Source organism: Electrophorus electricus, chromosome 1 (assembly GCF_041902795.1).
Source record: "Electrophorus electricus isolate QZ-2024a chromosome 1, ASM4190279v1, whole genome shotgun sequence".
In the NCBI taxonomy this organism is placed as follows: Eukaryota; Metazoa; Chordata; class Actinopteri; order Gymnotiformes; family Gymnotidae; genus Electrophorus; species Electrophorus electricus.
This window is the reverse complement of record NC_137497.1, coordinates 1841331-1856359: the sequence shown is the minus strand read 5'-3', so window position 1 is coordinate 1856359 and position 15029 is coordinate 1841331. Positions and strand designations below refer to the sequence as shown.

The window sequence follows — 15029 nt, the reverse complement described above, 5'->3', positions numbered from 1 at the left end:
ATACAACGTAGTCAGAGGATAGAGATAACTTACGTCAAATATACAAATGAGAACCCCTTGTGCTGTCAGCCATGTCTGATTCTGATCACCAGTGATACCAAACAGACTGATGTACAAAATGTTTTATTACACTCAGAAACAGATGCCTCACGCTGAACTGAAGTGCTGATATGCACGGCTTTAGCAGTGGAGGACTCCTTAATAATGAAATGAAAATATAGAAGACAATTTAAAAGGCCCATATGCAGGGGGGAGATTACACTAGAAATCAGGACTGGATGCCAGTCCATAAACTTCAGTATTCACACACAGCACTGAGCAAAGCCTAGAATATAAACTACTTCAGTGAAACAGCAAGGGTTGGAGAACTGAGCCACTCTCTACTAAGGAGCAGACGCTAAAGCTGCTCAGCTGAGCAAAGACCATGGTGGGGGGTTAAATGGAGCAACCTGACTGTCTCCTCCCTCTGCTGTTGAGGCTCACTCTTCCACCGGCTCTTCCCCTTCCTTTCCCCTCTTGTCTTGTTAGTCCCAGAGTTTGATTTGTCCGTCCCAGCCGCAGGTGATGACCTTGGAGGTCTCGTGGGGGTGCCAGAGGGCGCTGATGCACACCTTGTCATGTGCCTTGATTCGGTGGTACAGCTTGGTGGTCTTCCAGTCCCAGATGTACCAGCTTCCCGTCAGAATCACCAGACACCACATAACTACAGTTGGGGGCGATGAGACAAGCACATTATGGCAGCACAGCACAATGATACTGCGTCCACTATAGACTTACGGTAGATCCATTACTGGAAAGAGAGTCATGTGACTGAGGAGAGCACTTACCTCATATCAGGAGAAAAGTCTACCCGGCAGGCATACCCAGCAACCATGTGGCCCTTAAACACTTTCTTCTTGTTGAGCCTGAACCGATTCTGGGCTCCAACTATCAGGATCTGATTATCCATGGACTGACAGGCTAGCCATTTGCCTACAAGAAAGCAAGCAGACATACAGATAAAGATATCCAGTTCAAAACTGTGCAGTGGTGAACTAAACTTTGTAATGGTAGCAGCGCTGTTTCTAAAGCCAGCTGAGTATCTGATGTGCTCTCGACTCAGACGTCTGCCCACGTGAAGAGGAAGGCAAGGGCATGTAAACAGATCAGCACACAAAATCCCCCTCAAAAGAGAACAAGCACGTGTGACGGAGCAGAAAAAAGCAACATCCACCTGCCTTGATACACGTGGCTGTCAGCGAGATCAAAGGTGGCGTTTGCCACTGAAGTAGCGATCCCTTTGATCAGCTCGAGTGAACGCTCGAGTTGGCACTCGAGTGCGTACTTCAGCTGCAAAACAGCTGCTTTTCATCTATCGTGCGTTCTTCGGGAGCCGGCTCCCCGCTCAGTCTGCATGAGCCCCACATTAGGCCCACTGCATAGTCAGTTAAAACTTACACCAGTCTGCCTGGCTCCCCCTAACGGCATATGGGCCCAAGCCCTTCAATGCACGCTTTCAAGGAAAATAGAAATTGAAAACAAAAGAAAATAGACTCTAATATATATATATAAAGAAAAGAAAGAATAAGGGAAGAGAGGTGAGGAAGAGTTCATTTTTCTGCCTCTTTTCCATTTCCTTCCTACAGTTGGTCTTTATGGGAGTGAGAGAGTACGTAAGATTTCCATAAATTATGCACTACCAGGAAGGAAACAAGATGTGTAAAAACAAAATCTGAGAACTCCGCATGAGACACTGGGGGAAAGAGAAAAGGAGTCAAAAAATATTATTTGAAAGGCAAAAAATGCACACAACTACTCACTTTGGGGAGTGCCAGCCACAAAGAATTTAATGGAAGTCTGAAAGTGGAAAGGAAAGTGGGTGTGTGCATGTGCATGCAGAGGAGGTATTGTACCAGTGAAGCAATGCCCAAGCAAAAGCACACTCACCACTGGGTGATAACGTTACCGCAGGCATCGAATGCATACTGGGCTCCGCAATGTACTTGAAATCCACTGGAATGTCCCTAAAAAAAACGAGAGGAGGTGTTGATGAAAAATAGACACCTTCAGTTCATGCAACGTGAGCGCATTTAATGTTTAGCACCAAACTATGGTGTAGAGGAAGCAGACCGGGCCACTCGACCTGCACAAACTAGAGTGAGTGCAAATGATGTGGAGCTACATTTTTAAATATTTGAGCCTCAAACTTATTTTATTGTTGTTTTCCTCCTTTTCTTTCTGTTCTGGCTGTGTAACTAAACACTCCTGATTAGCCAGTGCCACTCTGTTGACAAAGAAGGTAAATTTGTCATCTTTCCTACCCCAAAGAGAGACAGTGGGTTTTGTAGTCCGGCCCAGACTACAAAACCCAAATACTGGCAGAAGCTACAAAATCTACTGAGAAAAATGTAGCTTGTAAGACAATGATACTGCAGTCCAGTCTTATCCTCATCCGTCTCACCACCTAGGGAGCACATGTCAGTGTAGAGCGACTTAAAAAATTTTAAAAAATCCATCAGACTAGGAATTTGTACTCAACTGTCACGCACACTTCAAATGAAGAGACAGTGTGCAAAATTCAGTTCTACAAAGGAACAAACTGAATAGACCATCATATTAATATTACTGAGCAGTGAAATTGAAAGAATGTAACAAAAATATAAAGGATCCAAATTGTGTAACATATACATAAAGTATATTTGTATGGAACCACTTTGACAAATTCATGGCCAAATGCAAAAATTGTCACTCCAGCCAACATCCTGTGGTTGATTGACAGCTTTCACCATGTAGGGTGAGGAGGGAGAACCGTTCAAGCATGTAACAGCCAAAGCTGTGGCTGAACTTTTCAGACCTACAGTGGGTAATGGTAGCATTGCAGAACCTCTGGCAAATCTGAAGAACTCTACCCCAATATTCTGAAAACTATTCAGAATGTTCTAGTGACAGCAATGGGTAGTACGTTGCCATCTGGGGTCACTGCATTCTTCACACCTGGTTTGTCAAATACATATACATTTTTGAAGGTCCACATTAGTGGGATTTACTGATTGTAACAAGGAGAGCTTCTACATTTTGGAAGCAGTTTTTTGTTGCTTCGTGTTAAGTGCTGAATCCACAAGATCAAGTTAACTTTGCAAGGATCATTTTCATGTTGGCATCAATTTCAAGGTACCGTAGGAAGTACCTGTAGTAACAAATCCCAAATGATACCCAGTCCTAGTTAGTGTGGAGTATGTAATGATTTCAGGACAAGTATTAAAGACTGATAAAATTTAACAGTCTACTGATATGTAAAGCTATTGTTGATAGACCCTCTAAAGGCATTGTAGGGAGTTTCTTAGGCTAAATAAGTTTGAGTTTTTGTACAGTTCACCATGCAACTCAACTATCATTTTAGGTTGGGTTTTTTTTTGCATAAGGACATGACACTGTGTTTTGAAATAAAATGCACACTTTTCTGAGCCAAGCCAAACCAGCCTGTGCAGTATATAATTGGAGTTCTGCAGAAACAATACATTTACAATACAGAAAATATTATAAACTGATTGCAATCTGGAACTTAGAATTCAATGTGTATTGTGTTAAATCTCCAGAAAGTGGAGATGTAAACAGTGAAGACAGTGTATTGATGTGAAAATTCATCAAAAGGCAACGTCGCACAGAAGTTAACAGCAAATTAATGTCTCATAGCTAATGACACAAAAAAGAAGGACAAAAAAGAAAATGTGAAAAGTTCATGTTCTCCTTGATCCATTACACTACTAACAAATCAGACTAAGATATTCTCCAGGAGAACTGTACTGCCTACCCCACACACACACACACACACACACACACACACACACACGAAGAATGTACCATGGCTGGCCTTTTTCGAAGCCAAAAGAAGCGTGCTACAGTTTAAGATGGTGTCAATTATGTAAGACTTTCACATAGGAAACTAGGAAATTGCACATTTGAGAGCATCCTACAGACAGCTCTCATCCAGACATTAAAGCAGATATACAGTTCCGCTCCATTACTATAAGGAAAGGGCCAGAACAGCCAACCCTAATTGTAGATCATCATCATCATGATCATCTCAAATTGCCTTATAAAATGCGACCCAAACACTTGATGTTTATTACAAAGCCTTTGATAAATGGAACATTTGCTGCAATTGTGGACGGTGTCAATAAAGGGATGAATAAAGAGGCTCACAGTAAAAGATAAAAAGTAGATAATGATGCAGTACTGTTTACAGGAAAGCAAACACGCTAGCTTTCACTTAATCAGAAGTCAATGCTTTGTGAAATTGATGAGAATATTAGCTCTGCCACTGGGAAATCACCTGTAGTCAGAGTATGTTTCTCCACAGATCTATGATGTGTGCAAAGATTAGTTTGCACTGTCTTCCGACCTACTTACTAGACATCCTTCAACAATTTCAACAGTTTCCAAGACAAGACAATGGTTTTGAAAGCAATATGTATGATACATATGCATGCATGTATGTATGCATGCATGCATGCATGTATGTATGATGGACAAAAATGAAACCATGTGTACTTCACTAAGTTTCGAGTGAACTACATATGGACAAAGGTTTCATTTTTGTCTACCTCAAATACACACACGGCTGACCTTCAAAATTAATCAATTTAAAGTGATATTGGTTTTAGATTACATTTTCTGACAAAAATGACTGACTAAATTACTTACAATGGAAGCTCCAAGTTTACTTTTCATCCAGAAAATTAATTCAAGTACCATTGGTCAGACTGTAAATCTGATGAAAAGCTATGAAAATAATTACCAAAGAGTATTCTAAAGGAAATTAGGGCTAAAGTTGTAGGGATGCACAAGATAGGGCAAAGTCACACAAAATAGTATTCAAGTGTTTGGATATACCACAAAGTGCTACTGGATCAACTGTGAGGAAATGGAGCTGCATCATGCTTAGACATGGCCGAACCCAAAAACTGCTACGTTCATCACATCTGACAGTAATTGCCCTGTGCCACACACTACACAATACATGGTATTTAATGCCTATTTAAAAAGTTACCGTGGCAATAATTAGTGCCCAAGTGTCAAACTACCACCAAGGCCTAAGCTGAAAGCCAATCAACATCTACATGTAAATAGGTCCACTCTAAAGACTCTCGCCAAGAGACAGATAACTGACTAACCCCAGGTGTTCTATATTTTTCCAGAGGGTTGTTCAATTATGAATCTCTATGGCCATATGCAAATTAGGACAAAATGCAGTAGCACCATATAATCACGGTAAAAGGGTTAAATGTGCCAGCAATTCACATATGAATGTGGAATCTTGTTATTGCAGTGCTACTTGTTATTAACATCTTGTTAAATCTGGCAGTAGGTTTTATGAATTCACTACAGTATCAGAGCAAGAAGGGGACTTGTGAAGGAAAACCACAGAGAGAACATCAATAACTCTGAAGGAGCTACACAGTTCAGTGACTGAGACTGGAGTGAAAATACAATTGTCTATAACACTTGAGACAGAAATGGAGGTTTTGGGCACTTTCAAAATGCTGCGTGTGCACCACTGCCCGTTCCTCAACATTTCTCCAACAGTGACGTATGAGAGAGGCAGCATCATATGTGGAGATGCTTTTCTTCAGCAGAAGCTGGGCTTCTTGTTATAAAGAGAGTTACAAGGACAAATGCAAAGTGCAAATGCAGATAAGTATTGCAGAAAAACCTGTTTCAGTCTGCTAAAAAGCTAAAGCTTGGGTGAAGTTTCAGCTTTCAGCAGGAAATGATCCCACGCTCAAGGACAAAGCAATGTAGGAGTGGATGAACAACACAAAAGATGAGTGAGCTGCACTCAGCCAAGCCAAAGTCCGGATCTCAAACCAACTGAAAATTGGACGTACAATCTGGAAGCTGTTCTATAAGCATTATCCAACTAACCTGAATAACCCGGAGTAAATCTGCAAGGAAGAAAGAGAAAAGCTGTTAACTGCAGCTGTTAGTGGTAGCAAAAGTACTGCTACCAAGAACTTGGGTGAAGGGGCTGAGTACACATTTTTCATTATTTTTTTTAAAGATCTGCTGACAAATGATGAATATGAAAATTAAAGTTATATCACTAAAAATACTGACTGCACCCACCCGCCCACCCACCCACCCACACGTGCTGCCAACCAAGCAGACACACACTCACACACACACACACACACACTCTAATGTATCCCTACGGTAGCAGATCAAATGATGACTTTTGCTCTCTGCCTGTGACAGAGACTGCTGAGATGGAGCTGGAGGCTGAGGGAAGGAGAGGTGAGTAGTTTTTCAGCTTTGATTATTTACTCCCATCATGTTTGCTGCTGAAAGACTGCACTCATTTGCTCTCCTCCTCAACTTCTCCCTCATGTGAATCTATCCATCCTTCAGTACCCCTCCTCCTCACATTGCACATACACACACAAACACTCTCTCCTTCTATTGAGGGAAGCACAGAGTGTGAAATAAGGTCCTGTCTTCAGATTTACTGAGGGTAACCAAGGCTTCTCTTGGGTGTGGGTTTGGGGAGGTGCGAGTATGCATGTGTGGACAGTCTAACACCTAAAAACTAACAGCAAGATGAACGCTAAGGACAGTCTTAGGCAGTCTATCTCAGGCATGTGCACACGTACACCCCCCCATGCATGCATATAGCTTACCTGCACAATCTTCTTGTCCGACATTCCGGCAACAAACAGGCTTTGTTTGTCCTCGTCTGCGTTAAACTTTACACAGTAGGGGACTTTCCTGTTAGTGAACCTGGAGATGCACTGACCTGAAGGCAGAAGGAATTCTGTCAGAGTGGCCAGCGCACACCAACAACCACCACCCCTCAACCTCTTTCAGCACACAGGAGGTGCACTCCTCTCCCCAGAGGAGTACGGGGTGGGAAGGATGCAGGCCGCCTGAGTGAGTGAATCCTAAGCTCAGACACAGATGGCACTGATCAAAGCACAGCGGTGCGAGTTACCCCACATCCGGTTTCAGAATCTGACCCAAGAACAACCCTGTGCGCCCTGTACGAGTGGCTACTCCTAGTGGAGGAGCAGAGAGAAGGGACGAGTATATGCTGGTGAAGGAGACTCCCGTCCGTACAGAGACACGACTGGCAGAGTGCTCTTCTTTAAAGACCCCAACTACAGAAAAGTTGCATGCCAACTCAATGTGAGAGAAACACTTGGAAGCTAGGGAGGCACAGAAAACAGGTTGGTCTCCAAAAGGTGTGTGCATGGTGCTCACCTGTCTCAGAGTCCCACAGCTTGAGGTAGCGATCGTAATCGGCGCTGAGGAATTGAGTTCCAGCGTTGTTGAAGCAGATGTCGCGCACTGCCTTACTGTGACCTGCAGCAAGGAGAAGGGCCATGGAGAAAGCAAGCCATTAGCATTTGCCTTCATCTGTTCTGACACTGTTGTGTCCCGGACAAGCACATATAATAAGGTAGACTGAGATCACCAGCGGAAAATGACATGAGAACAAGAAGTATAATGTGACAGTACATGTGAGAGAGAGCGCGAAAGAGAGAGATACACCGACAGAGTATCCTGCTCTATTCTTTTCTCTTTGTACATGGAACATGTGTGACAGTTATGAGACAAAACTTGCTGTGGACCACCCAGCACTGGTTTGGAGGGGTTTCTGCAACAGCTGGCGAATGTAACCGGGGCGGTGCCCCACAGATACTGGCTTGGGTAGCAGGGACCCCTTAACGACGCCTCCAGTGAGCCGGTGCTCATGCTGCGGGGCTCGATCGCCCGGCAACCGCCTCCCTCTCACCTCAGCGGAAACAAAGGGCCAAGCACGGCCAAGAGCCAAGATCTGCATTCACTGCAGCCACACGTGGCAGCACAATCTAGCAGCACTTCAAGAAGAAAGCTAGCGCTGAAGGAACAGGCCGACAAGCCATGCTAATGAGGCCTGGCAATCACCAATTAGCACGAGGGCATCTGCATAATTCTAATTAGCGACAGAACATACTCAGCTGTTGCTATTGACGCTGATGTTCATGACATCCGTTTTGATCCTGCAGACAAGTGTGCAGAGTTAAGGCATCTGTGCTCTGATGCACATTCACACTTCACTCTCTTTCCATCCTTTTTAACAGCCCTCTCCACATCTGCCTGTCAGGGACTGTCTCTGGTTTTCTCCACCATGCGCACACTGTTGAATAATACACGATGGATGCATCTCGACAAGCACAACCGGACCAGTGGAAAAGCCCGTTTGGACTTTTCTCCACTTCGTCTATAGGCTGGGAAAACATCAGAAGATTCTGTACACGTTACCTGCACGCTCCCTTAGAAACCATAACACAAGCAAAAACATTCTGGTGGTATCTGACAAAGCTCAATAAAGAGAACAGAGGAGGGAAAGACAGAGGGAAGCAGGGAAAGAGGGAGAGACATTGATCAGAGGGCACCGTGTTCTGAGAGCCTTTCATGTTCTCAAGCTCAGTCTCATCAATTCTCTGCCTTGAGGTGAAAACAAAATAACATCACTATATTCATCTGGAGCACCAGATCTTTCTGCAGGTACATTGCAAAGCTGAGTTATTTTCCCTTAACATTTGTGTCTTAAATGTCCTTTTACAACAGCATTCTAAGATGGAGTCAAGAGCATTTTGGATTATGAAACAGCTACTCAGGAAACACCCCTTCTTACCAATAAATGTCCGTAAGCACCTCCTGTCACTGTAGATTTCCCAAAGCTACAAAAGGAAAAAAGAGCTTTAAATCCCATGCAACACAGATATGACAAATGGCAGAAACTGGAAGCAGTGCTAAAATGTCTTCCCAGGAAACAGTGTGTAAAGGTTTGCGTGTGTTGGCTGGTGGACACATCCATGATCTCTTCTTAAATTCTGCTTTCAGCAATTTGAAATGATTGTTAGCACGGCTGAAGAAAGCAAAGGCAATCAGCAAGCTAGGGCAAATAGATCAAATTAATCACACTGCAGAGTGGGCTATGAACAAAATGCTCCAAATTATGAAGATGACCCAACATTTGAACTCTGCTTTGCTATCCTCTGTGCAGAGGCGCCCATACGGAGTGAACTGTCCAGGGATTTGTTTCACAAAACCCATAGCTGCTACTTTGGTTAAAGCATTGATTGGGCAATGGTTAAGATACTTTGCTTGTACTCAGAAGGTTGCCAGTTCAAGCCCCATTGGTGCCAAATTGCCACTGTTGGGCCCCTGAGCAAGGCCCTTAACCTTCAATTGCTCAAATTGTACTCAGTCAAAATTGTAAGTTGCTTTGGATAATATCGTCAGGTAAATGTAAAGCAGGCAGTACTGACTGATAGATATGATATACCTATGTTTGTCTAAGGGTATCTGAAAATAACTGACATCCAGTCAGGAAGACTTCTAAAAAGAGCCAAGCACAGTAAAACACAAGTCTGTTTTGCCATTATTCAGCTCTCCTTATACAGGCTTCCAAAAGTTTCTTAAATGGTTAGGGATCAGATATTGCATGTAGCAACAATTTATTTTGCAAAAGTAAAAATCACTCATCTTAGGTATAGAACCCAGTTATCTGTAACTTATTTTATTCGTATTAGAGGGCAACCGCTATAAGATTTTCAATGGCTGATGGCAATATTTAGAGAGTAGGGAGGCAGATGGGCAATATATAATACTGGTATAACTTTTTGCACCTTATAAAATACAACAATTTAATATTAACAACAAATGCGACCAAAAATTGCAGAATTTAACACTGTTATTGTCTGCATTATCTCTGTTGTAGATCTGCACTCTGTATTACAAAGAGTAATTGCTTAGAAAAACGATTTGTGAATCCCCCAAGCCACCCACCATCCTCAGAAACAGCCTAAACTAACTTTGCCACAGGGGTGAAGGGTGGAGAGGGGGCGATCAGCTAAAGCCGACCGTCACAAAATGGCATTAATCAGTTGATTAATTAGTCGACCACTAATTTGTAACATTATTATTATTGCTATTGCAAAGTGGCCTTAACAGTGAGAAACGTACTACATAAATTAATGATCATATTCCTCACTGAATACCCACATTTGGGAGCCTGTTAGGCGTAGGTATTCGGCATTATGCAACACATCCCTGCCGATACTTATAATAGTGAATGCTTATGAAAAACAATTGCAGACAAAGAGTAATTGCTTAGAAAAATGATTTGTGAACCCCCCCAGCCACCCACCATCCTCAGAAACAGCCATCAGAATGAACACCACTTTGTTTTCCCCAGAGGTATGCTCAATAAGTCTGAGTGTGAGAGATAAAACCTACCTTGATCTTACAGTCCATAGAGCAGGAGAGAAGCAGGTGGCCAGACCCAGGAAACAACTGAATGGCGCTGACACCCTACGAGTGGAAGATGGAGTGGAGAGGAGATGAGCCAACTGTGTGTGTGCACTTCATGTGCAATTAAACACCACCTGCTTTCAAGAGCCATTTACAAGGGCCACGAGGTTAGCTTCTACTCTTTCGCACACTGGCGTCGTGGCCCACAAATGTAATGTTCAGTGCTGCCTTAATTGAGAGCTGCGTCCTGATTATTCTGTGGCTGCGTGGATAAACTAAAACGAGAGTGTTTTCAAGGAACGAATGACTGCACCCAGTGCTGACCACATTTCCTACCGTTAATAGAATGAGCCTGGACTGATGCCTTTTACACCATAACGAACAGTGGAGAAGTGGTAACAGAAGCATCAGGCCTCGACACGGGTACTGAAGTGCTCTACTAACTTCAGTAGCACCCTGACCGGTTTTCTGTACATATTGTATGTAAAATGGGGGCATTTCAACAGCAAGCTCGCTTTGCTAGCTTAAGTGCAAACACTTTTGATTTCACACAGACATAACTGACATCACACAATGTGTTCACATTCAAAGTTTAGATGCCAATATGATGTGACTCCAACAGACATCAACAGCGCCAAGGTTCTGGACTTGGGATTGGCACTGGGAACAGAAAAGAATGTGGGGGAGCTGATCTCAAATCAACATTCTGACACTTGCTAAAATAAAGGAAGTGCTCTGAGGCTGACACACAGATGAAGAGATGAAGAAAGAAAGAAAGAAAGGGATAGAAGAAAGGAGGAGCAAGAAAAGAAGGAGAGAGACGGGTATGTTGACCTCCAGTGCTCCAGAAAACATCGTGAGTGAATATCAGACCAGGCTAAGGAGTTCACAAGTCTAAACGGCAAACACCAATCACGTTGAAAGCAGACATTATGTGAGACAGAGTAAATCTAATCCTAATCAAGACTTGAGCCAATTCATTAACTGCAAAATTAAAACCAAAATTATGTTTGTGTTTCTCTCACTGGCTGATGTTTTAGAACACTGCAAGTTACAAACGGCAGTATTTTTCATATGAACGTCCCAACCACTGCATACGTCCAGGGCCCTCTAATTGTAGCTGATAGCCCTGGTGAACGTACTCTGTGTTCTAACAAATCACAGCTACTCAAACTTCCTGACCAATCACAGACATGCATTCTAACTTTGTAATGTAATACACTACTTACAGTTCATTTAAATTAATACTTGTGACCACAGTACCACTCTAAGATAAATCTACAAACCAATTACATTATAGTATATTGATTGAATATACAATTTCTTTCCCTTTTTTAAAAATAGTTTATAAAGCACCCTTGGCTAGAAAAGTCCAATATAAATGTAACATAATGATTTCATAGAGACTAAACTGAAAACAGGATGTATTCCAGCTCAAGTATTAGTGCAATCTCTATTCAAAATAGCTGAAATTAATATTTTGTTCATATTGTGCCACTTCGTAAAAACACTTACATTCAAAAATGGTACCATGTAGGCAAGTAATTTCTCCGGATATTTTCCACCAAGCATAAAAGCATCCTCCTCTGTAATGCATTTCCCTTTCGCTCTCTCACTCCCAAATACATGAACAAAACTAATTTGTCATTCCATCATCATTATGCACTAGATATCATTATGCATTAGATAATTAATCAGAGTCGGTCTACTCTCACTACATTCCACTCATAAAAGCAGATGCGCACGCATGTGAACATGCGCGCACATGTGAATGCACAAGAACACACACACGCCTCCTCACCTTGGTGTGCCCGGTCCAGACGTGCAGCTGCTTCTTGGGCAGGTAACATTTGTCGGGTATTTCCGCCAAGCGCAGTTTAATGCCCACGTCCTGCGGGACGTGCAGGTACGAGCGGCCCTGGTAGTCATACGTGTCTTTGACTGTGGAGCGAAGACACATCAAAGGGTGAGGAAAGAGGCTTTTAGCCATTTCAACAAAAAGAAAATCAGAGAAACTTGAGAGAGATTATGTTAGTCCTGCTAGCTTTAAGAAAGTAATGGGAGCTGAACAAATTCATGCTGTGGACAAAAGTAAATCCGACTTTGTGAAGCGTAATGGGTTGGAACAGCTGCCATGTGTCTTACCGTGTAGAATGGTTTTCTCCTCAGCAAAGGCCTCTTCCTCATTCTTGCCTCTTTTCTGCCTCTTTGCTGTGATTTCGTCCAGCTCCTTCTGCTCCTCCTATCAAACAGAATATGACAGAGTGGGATCCTCAAAGTGCAGTTGAAGTAAATGATATATAAACGCGCTGCCTAGGCTAAACCTAGCCTTTATGTTGTGAAGTAACGGCTAACAAATTTGGATTAGACAGCCTGCCACAAGGTGCAAAGCAAGCAAAGATAAAAACAAAAACAAACAAAAAAGCCCAAGTGATTATCATAGAGTGTAAGGAACCCATGTGGGCAAACTCTGACCTCTGAAGGTTTGGCCACGTCCTTCTCATCCTGATACTTGGCCCAGGGCCCCAAGAAGCTGTCGATCTCTGATGCGTCTCCCCCTTTCACCCGCTTCCTCTTCTCCTTCTTTAGGCCCGACTCAAACACGGTCAACCCTGTGGAGAACAGATGTGCACAGCTGCAAAGAACTGTCCAAGCAGCAACAGGGAAGGTGGGATGGGGTGGTTGTAGCTTCAGGCAGACCCACAACCAATTGCAACCAATGAGCAGAGAAAAACCAGGTCATGTCTAGTACCTTTCTTTTTCTCTGCTTCCTCCACTGCTACTATGTAGCTGCTGGATGAGACTTGACTGCTGTCCACAGATGGTCTAACGCATACCCTATTAAAATATAGTGAGCATCTCGTGCTCGGAAATAAAGATTTAAACTAAGTATGAATATTTCATAATACTCACTATAACTAGTGTGGTGAGAATACTGACAAGACTGGCTATTGCACCATGATCAAATCATTCTGAGACACAAATTCTCTTTAGTAAATGTAAAATATGCATGTCCCTTACCGAAAGTGGAAAACGTCCTTCTTTGTTGTTCAAACATGAAATCGTTGACATGGGCGGGCTCAGCATATCCAGAAAGCATGTTCCTTGGCGCAGCCATTTGCTGCGTTTTGAATGGATTAACTGGTCCAAACTACAACACACAGAGGACGGTGCTTTACGTTAAACAAAACACTGAAATGGTTCCTTTACCACATATAAACTCTCTTGACCGTGACCTTACCTCGGGTGCAAACATGGTTTCGTAAGTAGGGTTGTAGAGGAGCTCTTTGAGTGAGGGATCAATGTGTGTGCCCGTCTCAACATCTTCCTGCAATACAGCAACACGAAGACATTGTAAATTAACAATCTAGATGGCCAACGAACGCTGGTTATTTAAGAAGTCAGGAAATAACGAAGCTAGGCAACATTAATGAAGGATATTATTAAGATAGCCACTTAGCTAGCTACTTTGCAAACTATTTACACATTGTGTTACTTCATGATATTCTTAGTTACGCTAGCGTTGTTGTCTTTTAGGTGGCACACCACACTTCATGTCACCGTATATGAGTCCTATATAAAGGTTTTAAACATAACCACACGAGGAAACTCGCGTCAAATAAAATTTAGCTAGGTAGCGTTAACTAGCTGAGCAAGTTATTTAGCTAGGTTAGCTAACTAGCTAATCGAGCTGCCGTTAGCGAGTAAGCTAGTTAGCGTTAGCTACCCAGACATGCTAGCCGACATGTACCATACCTTGACGGCGACCTCAGGTGCTGAATTAAGAACAGATAAACTCGTCTTTCTTACAGATTTTAAAGGCTGAAGATGTGAGACTGCGTCTGGGTCTACTTTCTCGGGACTTGTATTGGGCTGATTCATTTTCTGATTCTGAATCACTCCCGTATGCAGCGAGACAACCTGCCACTATCGGCATCTTGAGTGTTGTTGGTGTTCGTCACGAACATTAATATCATTCATTAATGTTGCCTAGCTTCGTTATTTCCTGACTTTTGATTTTGAACTTTGAAGAATACAACAGCTTTGATTAAATGATAGAATATGATTTATTAATTCAAAGGAATTCTGTTTTCACTTTTATAACCACGTTGAGATCTTTTTTTTTTCAGTTTCAGACTTTTGGTCTTTATTTGACATGGTGGGTTTGCGATCAACTGAAAGTGCAGATCAACAGACACTTTACAGTGTGAGGTTTCTCACTTCATGGAAGCTCTGAGTGCAGCATAACATCTGCTTGTGATGGCGTCCACTCCACCAGAACAACCTGTTGGCACCAGCGCTGCTTAGAGAAGGACTTCAAATTATTTAAATAAAGAATCTGTAAATGGTTGAAATTATCAAATTACTCAAAAAAAAGAAGAATACAGCAGCTGACGTCCAGTATAACATTTATTTAACATAAAAATAAGATTCTACATCTTTAACTGACAGCTAATGCTCCAATCACTGAGGAATGAGTACCAGGGTGAGCCACATCTATTTGCTGATCATACTTTAGTGGAAAGCCAAACTTCTGTACTGCCTCTAAGAAGAAGGAGCTCAATTACTCTAGTTAGTACAGTGAGAGCACATTATCAGACTATATTCAATATTACATTGTTACATAAAAAACGAACCTATAACTTTGGCTTCAAGGTTCATATTCATCATATTAACCCTAAGACATCGCAGCACATCAACTGCATATATTTAGCTAATAAATAATGACAAATAATAAATCAATTACACAA

The 15029-nt window shown here is 42.4% G+C and overlaps 1 protein-coding gene and 1 pseudogene; both read right to left on the bottom strand.

Annotated features, from left to right (window-relative positions):
• LOC145656919 (NACHT, LRR and PYD domains-containing protein 3-like) overlaps positions 1 to 15029 on the bottom strand; it is a 486221-nt gene that overhangs the window by 144975 nt on the left and 326217 nt on the right.
• Positions 153 to 14220, bottom strand: LOC118241320 (pre-mRNA-processing factor 17-like; annotated as a pseudogene).